The sequence below is a fragment of the Pleurodeles waltl genome, chromosome 12, assembly GCF_031143425.1.
Source record: "Pleurodeles waltl isolate 20211129_DDA chromosome 12, aPleWal1.hap1.20221129, whole genome shotgun sequence".
NCBI lineage: Eukaryota > Metazoa > Chordata > Amphibia > Caudata > Salamandridae > Pleurodeles > Pleurodeles waltl.
In genome coordinates this window covers 175,622,062-175,638,407 of record NC_090451.1, presented here as the reverse complement: position 1 = coordinate 175,638,407, position 16,346 = coordinate 175,622,062, and positions in this window count along the sequence as shown.

Sequence of the window (16,346 nt, the reverse complement as noted above, 5' to 3'; positions counted from 1 at the left end):
GGTGTAAAAAAGTGGTCCTCTAGAAGAGGACTCCATGCCAGTATACCAACTTCAGTTATAGTTAATGAATCTAATTTAGAAAAATACCTTTTGGTATTCCAGAGAAATTTCTAAACATAAGATCCATTGCAACAGAAAACAGAATGTGCCCAGGTTTATAAAGGATAACTCGTGCTCTAAGGTAACTATAACTTGTGCCCTCGCCATGCACTACTTGTTACTCCACACATGACGGCACTCAGGAGATCTTTGATAACATAATTGATAATATCAATGTAATATTTGCAGTAAGAAGTTTGCTATACGGGGGGCTCAAGCTATAGTTACCTTAGGGTATGAGTTATAGTTACTTGAGATAACTCTAACTATATCAGGTGAATTTCTTTGGAGTGTTACATTTAAAATGTGAGCCTAACAAGGACGTCGCTGTTGCCTTCGGTTTTTTAAGTGAATTTCTATGTGCTTTTATAATTCTATTTCCAAACTGTACCTGCTTCCTTGTCCTAAGTTGTTTGAGACCTAAACAGATATCTGTGATTTTTTTTTCCCAAAGTTGAGATAAGGGCATAGGAAATTGATGCATGTTTTATCTACTTTCACCAACTGATTGGGTTCATGATGCACAGACCAGGGCGTGTGCCTCAGAGTCTACAGTGTAACAGCAAGTTTGCAGACTGAAAATGGCTTTGCTGACAGCAAAAGAAATACATAAATATATGACATTGTGAATATTTCAATGAACTGCTTCATCCTCTGCTTATTTATAACTCAGCACATCAGGAGAAAACGAACCCTGGCAAATTATAAATCTAAAGGTGGGTAATACTCAGATGTCACACATGCATGACAACTGGATATTCCAAAGTTCCAATTACCTTATAGAACCCAGAGCACCCCAGTGATTCACAAACACATTTGACAACTGGTTCACACAATCCCAGCAGAAATTACTTACAATAGTCTTTATAATGTCAGATACGGAGGTGTCTGAGACCCTTCTTTGAGAAATGAGGCATAAAATGTTTTGTCAGTATTAGAATTAGCTTTTTTAAGTTAAGCACCTGATTGCTCCCAGAACATCAACCAACACCAGCCTCCCCTGATTGGTCATGTTCCTTGAAGGAAATCAAGTCATTAGGGGAAGGACAGAAGGGCATATGAGCAAGGGTTGATTCAGTCCTGGGGAGAGGAAGCTAGACCAGCAGCATTAACAAAGGAAGGAGGTTGCTGCTATTTGACCTTTGTATTATCATATTTGTTAGAAATGGGGTCTCCAGTTGGCAGTCGGTTTGCACCCTGTCCAAGTAGGGACCCTCACTCTAGTCAGGATAAGGGAGATACCCACTCAGATAACCCCTGCACACCCCTTTCGTAGCTTGGCACGAACAGTCAGGCTTATCTCAGAAGCAATGTGTAAAGCATTTGCACATAACACACAGTAATAAGTGAACACACTACAAAAGGACACCACACCAGTTTTAGAAAAATAGCCAATATTTATCTATATCAAACAAGACCAAATACAATAAAAATCCAACATACAGTAATAAAAATGTGAATTCTGCAAGATTTACTCAAAAATGTAGTTCCTTGAAGTCGATAGCTCCACCTTGTGCTATTACGGCGTCGTGATCAGCAAAACCAACAGTTCAGGACGGGCGCGGCGTTGCAGGCCAGCTACGGTGTCGGGAAGACCCGCAAACAGTACCTTGGATTTGCAGGGTGTTGTGATTCTTGCGGTGAGCTCCGAAGAGCAGCATCGCTGACGTTGCGGTGTTGGTTCCAGAGTCAGTGCAGGAGTTGTTGGGCCCTTGAGGTCACACGCATTGCGTATCGAACTCCAGGCTGATAAAGTCAGGTGCGCCGGCATGGATGGCGTCGGGGCTGCAGTGTGAAGCGGGGTGGTGCAACGTGGGGTGTCCACAGGTCATGGTGCAGACAGCGTTGTCGTTGTTGCTGAAGTGCCTTCGTCAGTAGGCCCAAGCCAGCGGTGCAGGATGGGACGGTGCTTCGCGACCTTCAAAGCAAAGTCTCAAGTGTTTGCAAGATCCTTTCTTGTCCGGGCCAGGCCCCAGACACTCACCAGGGGGTCAGAGACGGCATTGTGTGAGGGCAGGCACAGTCCTTTCCGGTGTGAGTGACCACTCCTCCCCTCCCCTCCAGCACAGATGGCTAATCAAGATATGCAGGCTGCACACCAGACCCCTTTGTGTCACTGTCTAGAGGAGGGGTGTGAACAGCCCAACTGTCAAACTGACCCAGACAGACAATCCACAAACAGGCAGTCACAGAATGGTTTAAGCAAGAAAATGCCTACTTTCTAAAAGTGGCATTTTCAAACAGACAATTTAAAAACCAACTTCACTTAAAAAATATTTTTAAATTGTGAGTTCAGAGACCCTAAACTCCATATTTTTATCTGCTCTCAAAGGGAATCTGCGCTTTAAGGATATTTAAAGGCAGCCCCCACATTAACTCATGAGAGAGATAGGCCTTGCACAGTGAAAACTGAATTTGGCAGTATTTCACTGTTAGGACATATAAAACACACTAGTATATGTCCTACCTTTAACATACACTGCACCCTGCCCCTGGTGCTGCCTAGGGCCTCCCTTAGGGGTGCCTGACTTGTATTAGAAGGGAGGGTTTAGGCCTGGCAAGTGTGTACACTTGCCAAGTCGAATTGGCAGTTTAAAACTGCACACACAGATCCTGCAGTGGCAGGTCTGAGCCACGGTTACAGGGCTACTAATGTGGGTGGCACAACCAATGCTGCAGGCCCACTAGTAGCATTTGATTTACAGGCCCTGGGCACCTCTAGTGCACTTTACTAGGGTCTTACCAATAAATCAAATAAGCCAATCATGGTTAAACCAATCAACAGTACACTTTACACAGAGATCAGATGCGCTTTAGCACTGGTTAGGAATGGTAAAGTGCCCAGAGTCCTAAAGCCAACAGAAACAGGTCAGAAGAAATAGGAGGAAGGAGGCAAAAAGACTGGGGATGACCCTGCAAAAAGGGCCATTTCCAACAATATTAATCTTAAAGGAACCCCAATTTAGCAGAGGACCCAGGAAGATCATGGGGGGAAGCTTTCTATCACTGCTATTCTGTAGGAAGCAAGAGTTCCAATTACCACTGAATTGTTCAACACTGAAAATTATCAACAAGGAGTATTATGTGACAGCTTGATGCAAGAAGCAATATCATCCAAATTGTTTATGGACAGCAGTCACATGTTCCATTCAGAGGAGAACACAACATCCAGACCTATGTGGCACAAACCTCTTCACAGTATAATGGCCAATCAAACGCTCTCGATATATGTGGATGGCTTGATCCTGAGAGGGCCACTTACAGAGAGAGTCCTTGTCACTACTGCACTCTCCAGCCCTTCTTACTTACTTCTGCTTCAGTGACCAGATACAACAAAAGGCCACTAAAATGCTTGACCATTCCAGACCATGTGGCAAAGCCATCTCCTTCCTTGGCTACTGATGAAGAGGACGCACACATAAAGGTGTCTGCAATGAGGGCGTGAACACTAAAGGCACTGTAGGAAAAGATATAAAGGAAGGAAGTCTGAAAACATGGTTTGAATTGAGTAGCATATTGCACTAGATCTTCTGAATGGAGTGGAAGCGCCCCACAGTCTTATATATTTCTTTGAGAACAGCATCACCAAACAGCATTACTTCTCACGCTCAGTCCTTCTCAGTATAGCATAGTTCAGGCTTAATCATAACAAGTATTTAATCTTCTTATCCTTTTTGTAATAGAGGCCAATGTCTCACCGATTTCAACCATGAAAGGCTTCACAATCATTCTGTTTCAATTTTTTGATCAGATCCAATGAGAAAAGGCCCATTACAAATAAAAACTGGTCATAGTATATCTTAAGACCAATGTCTACCATTTTTCTATGGATGTACCTGGATATACTACAAAAAGTAACAACCTTGTGGTCTAGCTAAGAACTGTGGAATTCAAGGAAGGATGGGATACTCAGACAGCAACTGCTAAAGAACAATTTTAGGGACAATGTTGTGCATTAAAGTTTGATTTACTCACTCACATGAGGTGAGATCAAACATTCTGAAGAAAGATGGCATTTCATAGTGAGGAGATTAAAAATAGGGTCATCATATCCTGTAAGGGAAACATTCCCCTCATCATGACAGGATGTTCTGGTTCATTAAGTTGGTGCCTCTCAAAATGTGTTTTAGATACCATATGAAGAATATGAACTAGTGAAAAAGGGAAATGTCCAAATTTGGAGTACCATGACTGGTGCTGGATCTGCATAACCATGTTAACAACATCTAAAGAGGGAAATACAGCTGCTATTAGGGCTCTTTCGGCAACTTGTTGGTTGCCACCTCATTTTTGCCCTTAACATCGGCATTGGCAGAAACCTTAGACTGAATATCCTGCAGATGATCCATGCAGAAAGAAAAATAGCCCAAAAAGGAAAGACCCTGAGGATGCCTGGAATGTGGAAACAAATGATAAGGAAGTATCTATTTACCTAGCCACCTGTCAAATAGTAGAACATTTCTGCTATTTCCCCATTGGCCTAAAAAATAGGTTAGATAGTAGAGCTGATGCACAATTTTACCAGCGACCATATAAATAGTGTGAAGAAAGTCTTTATTTAAATGGGTATAAAGAAAAAGGGACTCCACGCAATGGTAGTCTGGTGGCTATCTTCTAACGGGGATGCAAAATATAAAGCATTGGAAAGCAAAGTAAAGAATACTGAGTATGGTTTTAAAGCGTTACATAAATGTTTCATTCACTCATGAGAACACATTTTTTATGTTCATAAAGTTCCTTTTGATGATTTTCGAGGGCTGAGCTCTTCTTTGGCACCTTCTTGTGGAAGACCTTGTGCTAGCTTTAGGCTTCTTTCTGTTCAAGGAAGGTTGGGCCTGCTTAGACTTTCAAATCTGGCAACACAGCAGAAGTTAACAAGCAGGTGCCTCTGGGCTTCAGAAGGAGGGTGATGTCTATTACTTAATTGGTGTTTGAAGGCACTATACTTTGGGACACTTGCAAGAGGTAAACTGAATCAGACACTATAATGGTGCTTCTGTGGAATTAGTAGAGAAGTGAAAGCAGGAAACAGGTAAGTAATGCATCTGTGTAATTCACAGGAGGAGTTCACTCTGCTGCCTGTGAATAAACACATATATACACTATCCACCCAGCAGAGTAGATTTAGGGCATTGATGCTTATTGGCCATAAGTCATTAGAAGCCCCTTCAGCCACATTGACAGTTTAGTCACCTCCACAATGCATCTTGAGAAATGTATTTATATTTTTAACACATTAAGTAGTATCTTGAGAGGGCAACGTCCTGTCTCTACTGTGCCCTCATTTATGTACTTGACAGTGCTTTCTCAGTAAAAGACATCTGAAAGCCAAAAAAAAATCTGTGTGACAGGCTTTGAGGCTGTACCTGATTAAAGTCATTGAGGAGGGGGCGCTGGGGCAGGAAGCAATAGAAGGAGGAAGAGGAAAAGTAGGAGAATAAGGGTCAAGAGGTGGACTTCTAGGAGATATTGGATGACCACAGCCATGAGGAGCAGGTCAAGAAGAACCATGACCAGGGTATCCTAACCTATGAGAACCAGGGTTACCAATGCCATAGGAGACCAGGAACAAATAAACAATGAGGCACAGGACAATGAAAAACATCACTAGAGGTACCAGGGTGAGAAGGATCAGGACGGCCAGGAGGATGTGGAAGAGGGAGGTACCCTCATCTACAGGCTGCCCGGGCCCTGACCCCAGTTCTGCGTAGACACCGCCGACCTCGTTGCCCCCCAATTGCTCACCTCCTCTGACTACATCCTACTCTGCGACCTCAACTTCCACCTGGATACCCAAGATGACCCCAACACCACAAACCTCTTGGACAACCTCAAAACTCAAACAGCTCGTCAATGTCCCCACCGACAGAGCCAGGCATATCCTCGACCCCACTTTCTCAGCAGGGGACATCATCATCTCTCACACTTCTGAACACCATTGGACCGACCACAATCCCGTCCACTTTACCTACACAAAGAGCACTGAGTGCCAGTACGTCCCCTGTTCCCCCGGCAGACACTGGGGAAAAGTCACAGAAGTACAACTCACCAATGCTCTCAACCACTCCTTCCCACCAGACACAGCGGACGCCAATGAAGACGCACGCAATCCTCTGACAACATAGCCCCCTAAGTAAAACAGCAGGATATCGACAGAGCAAAATGCCAAAATGGTTTACAGCAGACCTACAAAAAACCAACCACTCCTTCAGACAACTGGAACGGAAATGGAGGATCAGCAAATCAACCGAAAACTGCACAGCCTGCAAGAATGCAGTCTCCACACACTACCTGAAGATCAGAGCCACCAAAAAAGCTGCCATTTAAGAACACCTCTACACCAGCACTCGCAACAGCAAAGAGCTCTTCACCATCGTCAAAGAGTTCACGAACCCCGGGACAGACACCTCATCCATACCTCCCTCCCTCCCTCCCAAGACCTCTGCAATGAACTCACCATCTTCTTTCACTGAAAAATCCAGGACATCTATGAAGGCTTCAGGAACCAAAACCCACAAGCATCGCTCACCACCAAGTACCTAGCACCTCACAAGATACTGAACTCCTGGACCCCCATCACCAAAGAGGACACCCAAAGACTGATGAATTCCATCCACTCAGGAGCACCCTCAGATCCGTGCCCTCATTATATCTTCAACCTGGCCAGTGCCACCATAGCACTGGAGCTCTGATGAAATATCAACCGATCCTTCGAGACGGCCACCTTCCCCTCAGACTGGAAGCATGCAGAAATCAACCCGCTACTCAAAAAAACCACCACTGACCCTAGGGAGCTGGAGAACTACAGACCCATCTCTTTGCTCCCTTTCCCAGCCAAGGTAACGAAGAAGGCTGTCAACCAGCAACTTACTGAATTCTTCAAGACACACCGTATCCTGGACCCATCCAAATCCGGGTTCAGGAGCAGCCACAGCACTGAAACCACACTCTTAGCAACCACCGATGACATATGCATCATACTGGACCGCGAAGGCGCAGCCACACTCATCCTCCTCAACCTCTCTGTACTGCATTTGACACCATCTCCCACTCTACCCCCTGCGACAGACTACACAATGCTGGCATCTGAGATAAAGCACTGGATTGGATCAGGTCCTTTCTCACTGGAAAAACACAGAGGGCCTTATTATGACTTTGGCAGATGGAAAAGTCCGTCCACCGAAGTCCTGATGGGTAGGTTACCGCCAAAGCGGCAGCCTTCCTGCTGGGCGCATTATGAGTTTTCCGCTGGGTCAGTGGGTGGAAACAGAGTTTCTGCCAGCTAGCCCAGTGGGAAACGGCCTACAGTATTGTCTCCAGCTCATAATAAAGCCGCCGGCAATGCTATAGTGCGTAGGGTGCAGCAGGACCCATCGCAAAGTAGACAGTGAACATTGCGAAGCGGCTGGCCAAGGGGGCCCCTGCACTGTCCATGCCGTCTCGGCAACTGTTTCATGGTGGTGCTACCGCCATGATAACACTGGCAGAGAAGAGAGTTGTAATCCCCAGGGTAGTGCTGCTTGCAGCCTTGCCCTGGTGGATTAGGACCACCAACACTGCCAGACTGATGTTCAGACATAATCTGGTGGTGATGGCGATCTGACGACAGCGTTACTGCCGCAGTTGTAATGGGAAGGTCAGACTGCCACACGGGTGGCAGTCTGACCACCACCGTGACCCTGGCGGTCATTGGACTGCCAGTGGCATAATGAGGGCCAGAGTGTCAGACTACCGCAGTTCACGTCAGTACCCAAAGACACATGCTGCAGAGTGTGCCAAGGATTTTTTCTCAGCCCAACGCTTTTCAACATCCACATGGCCCACATGCCAAGATCATCAAACAACACAGGCTAAACATAGTGTCCTATTCCGACAACACCCAACTGATCCTCTCCCTGTCTGAGGACTCTGCAAAGGCCAAGAGAAATTTCCACAACGGGGTGAGAGCAGTTGCTGCCTGGATAGAGGCCAGCTGCTTCTAACTCAACACGGACAAGACAGCGATCCTTGTAATCGGCTCCATCCCTTCTGCCTGGAATGATTCCGAGTGGCCCACCACTCAGGGAAACACCCCCACCCTCACGGACCACGCATGAAACCTGGGTATCATCTTGGACTCCTCTCTCTCCATGACCTACCAAGTCCAAGCTGTCTCTTTGTCATGCTTTCACACCCTCTAACTCCTTGGGAAGATTTTCAAGTGGATTCCCTCTGACATGAGGAAGACAGTCTCCCACGCACTCATCACCAGCAATCTGGACTACGCACTCTATGCCGGTATCACCAAGAACTCCAATCAAGACTACAAAGAGTCCAGAATGCAGTAGCCAGACTCATCCTGGACATCCCCGACACAGCCCCATCTCCTCCCACCTCAGAGACCTACACTGGATCCCAGTCAACAAGCGCATCACATACAAACTCCTGATCTACCCCTATAAGGCACTGTGCAACATAGGGCAGCATACCTCAACCACTGCCTCGCCTTCTACGTACCCAACAGACCTCTCCACTCCTCCCAGCTCGCCCTTGCAGTTGTCCCCAAGATCCGGAAAAGCAAAGAAGGAGGAAGATCCATTCTCCTTTCTGGCAACCTGGGCATGGAACACCCTACTTCTCAAGCTCAGGAAGATCGCATCACTGAAAATGTTCAGAAAGAACCTGGATCCTTGACTGAGCAGCACACCCACATACAGCGCCTTGAGATCTTACGGGTGATTAGCTGCACTCTACAAATCTATGAGGGATTCACTGATTGAGATGTGGACCCAGTAGACAAGAGCCTGAAAGAACAGAAGGACCAGAAGTAGAAGGAACAGAAGGCCCTGAGCATAATGACAAGGAAGGCAATGAGGGCCTATATGCACTGACCTGGACCAGTGGGATGAGGACAACCAGGGCCAGGAGTACTAAATCCAAGTTGACAGACCTAAAAAGGATCAATAGCAGGAGACCAATGGAGAGAAGCCCCAGAGACTGGAGGCTCAAGACAAAAGACATCAGATCAAGGAGGGCTGAGGGGCAGAAGCAAAAGGACCAGCACCAGGAAAACCACAACCAGAAAGGGCTAGCAGAACCTGAAGACCTGAAGACCCTAGATTAGAATGACCAAGGGGGTTATAAAGGATGAGAAAGTCTAGGTCCAGTGGGACCAGGATAAGGAGGTTCTGTAGTGTCAGACTCAGGGGGATCCTAAATCATGGTGACACAAACTAAATAAACCAGGATGACAAGATAGGAACTAGGAGGACCAGTGTCAGAGAGATGAGAAAGAGCAGACTCAATAGGAACATTATTTGGAGGACAATGATAGAGGAGCCCATGATCAGATGGGTTAGAAGTAGGTAAAATAACCAATCCAGGAGACCAAGAGGATTAGTACGAATAGAATGGAGCAGGAGGACTGACGGTTAGGGAAACAAAAGCCAATGAAATTAGCATGAGGGCATGAGGGCCAGTCAAAGGCATACCAGAACTAAGACCAGGACTACATGAACCAATGTGACCAGGATCAGAAGGATTAGGGACAGGCATACCAGGGACTAGATAAACCAGGGGAACCAGACCAGGAATCTGATAAATGAGAATTAGGGTGAGGAGGATGGTCCGGGAGCCTGTGAAGCAGGTGACGCAGGATTGAAACAACTAGGGGCAGGAGTACATGGGAATGGCAACCACTCACACTAGGACATATAGGACCAGGAAGTTCTTGGACTAGCATGACCTGGATGTCAAGAAACACCAGAACTAGGAAAGACTAGGATGGTCTTTCACAGGACAAGTTATTGCATTGCCATGCAGGGAAGGAGCAGGAGGGTGAGAGCCAGGAAGAACAGGACCAGATTCAAGAGGACTGAGACACTCAGGAAATGAAGGGCAATAGCAAGTATCTCCAGGATGCTAGGATAAGCAGGACAGGGATTAGGCAGACTGAGTCGGGCAGTGCCAAGGGCACCCAGATGACAGAGGACCGGGTAAACTAAAGGGATCATGACCAGTAGTACCTGAAACAAGGCTAAGAAGGTCATAAATATTTTCTTTACATAACTTTTTAATTCAAAGAGACTATAATCTCATACATGCCAGCAATAGAACCTATTGAACTTAAAGAACTCTGTCAGGTGTACATTCATACAATAATAAACAATGTTTAAGTTCCAAATAGTGCACCTATGAAGTCCACACTGTATCAGGGCACTTGTTTCCCATAGGGGACCAGGGCTTGGATTACCAAGTGGACCACAGTGAGAAGGAAGTGTGGTACGAAGGCCAATTAGCATCTGGAGCATGAAGCGGAATGGACAGTAGCGGGCAAGAGGACTTGGAATAAAATGACCAGCCTCAGGAGGACCTTAAAAGGAGAACCTGGATTAAGAGGGCCTGAAGCAGTGGCTGAAATGCCTGTAGGACTAAATGAACAAGGAACAAATCCAGGAGAAGAAGGACAACCCAAACCAGGAGGACAAAGTTTAGGAGGGCCAAGAAATAAGTAGGCCCAGGCAGTAAATTCAGCTTGTAGAGTTTTCAGAATTCGGGCACTCTGCGTTATGTGGAGTTCCCAAATTCCATCCTCTGGCACGAAGCACAATTCTTTTTTTCTGTTCGCGCACACAAGATTTGTTTTTTGCTCTCACAAGCGAGGGTCACAATATACCCTCAGGCGGTTAGTGAGCGCGTGCGATGCTTCGGGCCCACTCACGTGGCTTCCACCAGCAATGGTGCCATTGTAGTGCTGGTCGCGAGCCCAAGCACACTCGAGAAGCAGCTAAGTCTACTCGAAAAGATGTTTTCAAGTGGATCTTTTTCTCCAACAGACTGTTCAAGTTGTGTTTTACTACACAAAGCCTTTTTTTGTTTTTTTTCCAACAAGAAGGAAGTGCCCTAGGAACTCCAACTTCCTGTTCCTGTCCAGCAGGCTTCTCCCAGTGCTTTATCCATCTTTGTCCATATCCTGTTCACTTTTCAGTTGGATTTCACAGTGGAAGGATCATTCTCTTTGTCTGTTGGAGCTATACCTTTGGATTTAAGGACTTTGGGCCCGATTATGACTTTGGCATTCAGATCACCAGACTGCCAAGGCAGCTGTCCCAAAAAGACCGCTGAGTCAATGGTCTTTCACCTGCCATATTACAATGTTACCACTGGCCCAGCAACTGTGTACTTGGCGGCAGTAGTCCGGCAGGGGACGCTGCCAGCAATACAAGGTATATTTTCACATTAGTGTTGATGCAGGTGTGTACATTTTGACCAAAAGATATACATATGCATGACACATGTGTAAAAATACACTGTACATGCACCATTCCATTTCTGGTGACTGGGCAATATATGCCCTGTTCAGTCAATGGCAGAAAAATGCAAATTGTACCTACCTGTATTTTCTTCTTTTTTTCAGGGGTGAAGTTGCTGCCATGAAGGGTGGCCATGGACAAAAGGGCCGATGTTGGATACGGTAGGGAAAAGAAGGAAATGGGGAGCTAGCACCCCCTTTTCGTTTGAATCTGCCATCTCGTAGCAGGTGGTCTCATCAGCCATGGTTGGCTTGGGGGAACAGCAGATCATAATGTGCACGGCGGTACACTTGCCTATACTGCCCTATAATGGCTGTTTTTCCCCAACCACCGTCAAGGGGGTCGGCAGATGGCTAGCGGTGTCGGCAGGATTCTGGCGGTCTCTTGTTCAGCACACCTCTAACATTGTTATACTGCAGATGTACCACCAACCCGGTGGCGGTCGAACCGCCACCCCTGCCAAAAGTCTTTGTTTTTGTGATATCACAAAAGTAAAATCAAAAACTATTGTATAGGGCTGTTGTTTGTTTGATAGGGCACACACCAGTATTTCTTAGAACCTTTAATTGATTTTTAAATATCATTGTGGAGGGTGGCCTGGAGTTTCAGTAGGGACCTAGTTATCTTTATTATTAGATTTTTCACCTTTTGTAAAGTACAAAATGTACAGTCCAGTATATTTTCCCCATGCTTGTCACATTTGCAGTATTCAGTTATTTTACTATGTGGCCTAGTAACAGACCATCCTGCCACTAGGGCAAGTACTAGTCATCAGTACATGAAAGAAATGTTATCTTTTTAAAACATCATTTAGGGAGGGGATGGTATTGGATTAAATTAAAAATGTTGGCAATTGTTTGTATTTCATGTTTTTTTTCAGCAAAAAAGTGTAATTGTGGGGTACTATTTGATGCCTTAGGAGGATGTGTGTTGTTGTAAAATATTTATAGCTCAGGTAATTTTCATGTTTGGCATTAGAGAATTAATGGTACTGTTTTTTCAGTGTTAGCATGCCTCCTTTGTCTGGCCAGTGTGTGAGTGTGTTTGCCATCGGCCACCATTTGTCTTTGTTCTCCATTCCATGTGGCCAGACCTGAATGTGTTATGTGTACAATGTGTCCCTAGGCCTGAATGTGTTATTTGTTCTCCATGCCTCCTTGCTTGTTGTTGTTGTTTGGCCATGTGGCTGGTGGGCATTTTGTGCAGCCTGGCAGTGTGCTTTTTGCCATGTGCTTGTATGTGCTCTTTGTTATCCATGCCTCCTAGCTCGCTGTTGTTGTTGGACCATGTGGTCAGAGACCATATTGCATATTCAGCCAGTGTGCTTTTTGCCATAGGCTTGCATGTGTCTTTATTCTCTATGCTGCCTTGCTTTCTGTTGTTGTTTGACCAAGTGATGGCAGCCATTTTGTGCAGCCAGAAATTGTGCTTTTGTCATAGGCTTGCATGGATGTGATATCAATTTAATAATATGCTTGGGGATCATTGTGGTACACATATATTATCAATATGTGTATGGTTAACAGTGCTTTATATTACATGCATTTTTTTCATTATTCACCTGCACCTCCTTGCCTCACAATAGGTTTCTCATACTCCCATAAAACATCAGCAATTCATTATCATTTTTTTATTTTAATCTTTTTACTTTCTTTTATTTTGAATCTTTTTTAAAATATTTTCTTTTTATTTAATTTTAATTTTGCAGTTTTGTATTTTTTATTTTTTTATTTTAATTTGTAATTTTTTTTTTCAATTTATTTTTCTATTCTGTTTTTTGCATCTTGCCTTGATCCATCCACCATAGGCACACAGCTGTATTCATTTATTTAGGTACAATTCAATTTCCTCCTGGATGTCTTGCCTGCCATGGAATAGGTGCATGCAGAAACATTAGCATCATTATTTTTTTAATGTTTATTCCATTTTCCCCTGGACCACCTTGCCTGCCAGAGGCGCACACTAACCTTAGTTTTTTTAAGGGTCATTCCAGTTACCCATGCACCTCTCTGACTGTCGCAAGTGTCTCCTTTAGAATAGATGCACAAAAAACAAAAAGCTATATCAGTATGTTGTGTTATCCGGATGGAAAATTAAATTATATGGTATGGTGGTGTGATTTGACTTTAAAATGGTTGGATAAGTTGTTGTTAATTATTACCTAAGTAACCAACCACACTAAAGCGTATTGCTCTTATCTATTTTAATTCAAACTGCAACAATGTCACATTTCACTAAATGTTTTTCTTGCTTGTTTGCTTTTAGGTGCACAAGAGAAGAGGAGACATCACCCACAGTACTGCCAAGCAGAAGGCATGTACAAAAAAACATGTGACACCAGTCCTCCAATCTCTTCCGCTTGTGCAGCTTAGTGCTACCATTATCCGGCAGCTTTAAGATGGCCCCAAAGAAAGGTGCTGCCAAGAAAGAGGCCAGTGAGAAGTAGCAGCTTTCCACCGACCACAACCTTTTTCGGGAGATATGTGCCTGCTGCACCAGCCTTCAGGGAGGAACCTGGGAACAGCACACCCACATCAATAGCACCACCCCAACCTAAGCCCAAGCCCATGTCTGTTAGTGAGGCTGCCACTGCAAGTATGGTGACGCCGATGAGCAGGGATGTTGAATTGGATTTGTCCCTTTCTCAAAGTAGTACCTAATAGTTTCAGGAAACAGAGCAAAGTGGACAGCAGCTGCATCCAGCAATAGTAAATCTTCCTGTAGTTGGAGCAGAACAGGAGGTTGAGCTTCCTGCCAAGCAAGAACCTCCTCTTTTAGAATCATTGGCTTCCAGATCTCAAGCAAGAATAAGGGTGATGATGATGATCTGGACATGGATTGAACACAGCAGAGTTGGAGAGATGCCAGGAGAGGCAAGGGAAAAGAAAAGTTCTTGGAAGCCTTAGAATTATGGAAGGGGATGATGAGAAGGATCACAATGGTGAGTTCAGTCATTGTAATGGACGCTGGCTTAGATGAGTCTGGCATTACTCCTCCTATTCAACCTGCTCCAAGGAATGTGACACAGGTACCACCGCTAGCTCCCATATTTGTAAAGCCCCAGCTTTGGAGGCACCACAGCATACAGTGACTGTCCCAAGATGCAGTTTGAGTCTACCATCTCCTACTTCTCAAAAGTTCCTTGCATCAATGGCCTAAAAAAATTAGAAAATCCAGGTTACTATTATGGGCATACTTAGGCAGGAGTGCCCTTAAGAGCACAACAACCCAACGGCATGTTTGTTCAATGGAAGCTGTTAAAAATGTTTCAAAGTTAGTGCTGGACCTCCTCCCTTTTTCTTTTGTGGAAGGAAATTGATTTTTAGATTTTTGTGGCAGCCATCTGCCGAAGTAGAAAGTTTTGGGACAGATTTATTTTGCTAGAGTTGATGTTCCAGCACTGCATCATGATGTGCTACAATTGGTTGGACAAGCTTTGCAGCAAAGTGTTGTTTACACTATCAACCTAACAATAGACATTTGGATCAGTTGTTAGGCAACTGATTACATGTGCATACTGCTCACAAATTTTTTTCTGTGAGGGCAAGGCTACAGTTATCTACATTTCATAGCCCTGAAGACAGTTTTAAGAGCTTTCGGTGGCAGGCAACAGTAACCATGTTTGCCATGGAGAAATTACATGCAGCTGCAAACATCTTGAATGCATTCAACAGCAAAGTGTCTGAATGGCTGCGACTCAGAGGCCTCAGAACTGGATTTGTTGCCACGGACAATGGCAGTAATATAGTCAAGACCATGGGAGATGGTGGCTATTCCAGTGTACTGTGTTTGGCGCACTGCATCAACCTGGTTGTGCAGGAGTTTCTAAAAAAAGAAGAAATAGTCAACTGATTGTCTGCAAAAGAATCTGCACTTATTCCAGCCATTCTTTTAAAGCCCGGAAGCAGGTATGGATTATTCAGCATGCTAATAGAGTACGAGTTTAAGCCCTCATACAGGAGGTGCCAACACATTGGAACTAGACCTATTACATGTTGCAGTGTTGGTTTGAGCAGTACAGACAGATCAATGACTATGTCACTCAAAGAGGAGGGGATGCAATTGGGAAAGATTTGACCATTGATGCGCACAAATAGGGCCTAGTCAAATGCCTGACACAGATGCTCCTCCGTTCTGAGGTTTTGACAGTGAAAGTTAGCAAGCAGGACAGTACGCTGGGCCAAGCTATCCCATTATCACAGCTGCTACAGGATCAGATAAAGAAGGTGCCTGAAAGTTCGCAGTCACAGGTATGAACAAAAAGCTAGCAGTGCATTCCTTGGTTGAGACCTTAATCCTTCATTTGGCATGTAATGGAAAGCTGTTGTCCAAAGAGTACATCTGTGTCACAATACTTGATCCATGGTATAAAAAAATTCTTCCCAATTTCATTCCTTTTTCTGAAGGGGATGTTTCAAAAGACAAGAGGTAGATTGTTGAGCAAGTCGGAGAACTGGAAGAAAAATGGCTGGAAATTAAAGTTCACTCAGAGGTTCTGGGGTATATTCTTAAACTTCCAGAGAGGGCCATCTCACAGTAGCCAACACCAGCAACAAGAACACTGGCAACAACCAAAACAGAAGACTTGGGTCCAAACTCTGCATTGGCTTGGTTTCAAAAGGCAGGTCTTAAGTCCAGTGCAAAGCTGAAGACAAGAGAAATCAAGCAAGTGGCAGCACCAATGACAATTCAGAGGATGTCCCTGGAGTATCTGGACGACCCAAAAGAGGTCTATGTGGCTCAAAACCCATTGGTGTATAGATATGGGAAGATGCACCAATGGCCAGAGTGCAGAAGGCTGGCAATAAAGTATCTGGGTTGTCCTGTAGCCAGTGTGTCTGCTGAGCGTTTGTTCAGTGCAGCTGGTGCAGTTGTCATAATGAGAAAGACCAGTCAGTCTCCTCACAATGTAGAGAAATTGACCATGATCAAAATGAACTAACATTTTATTCCACA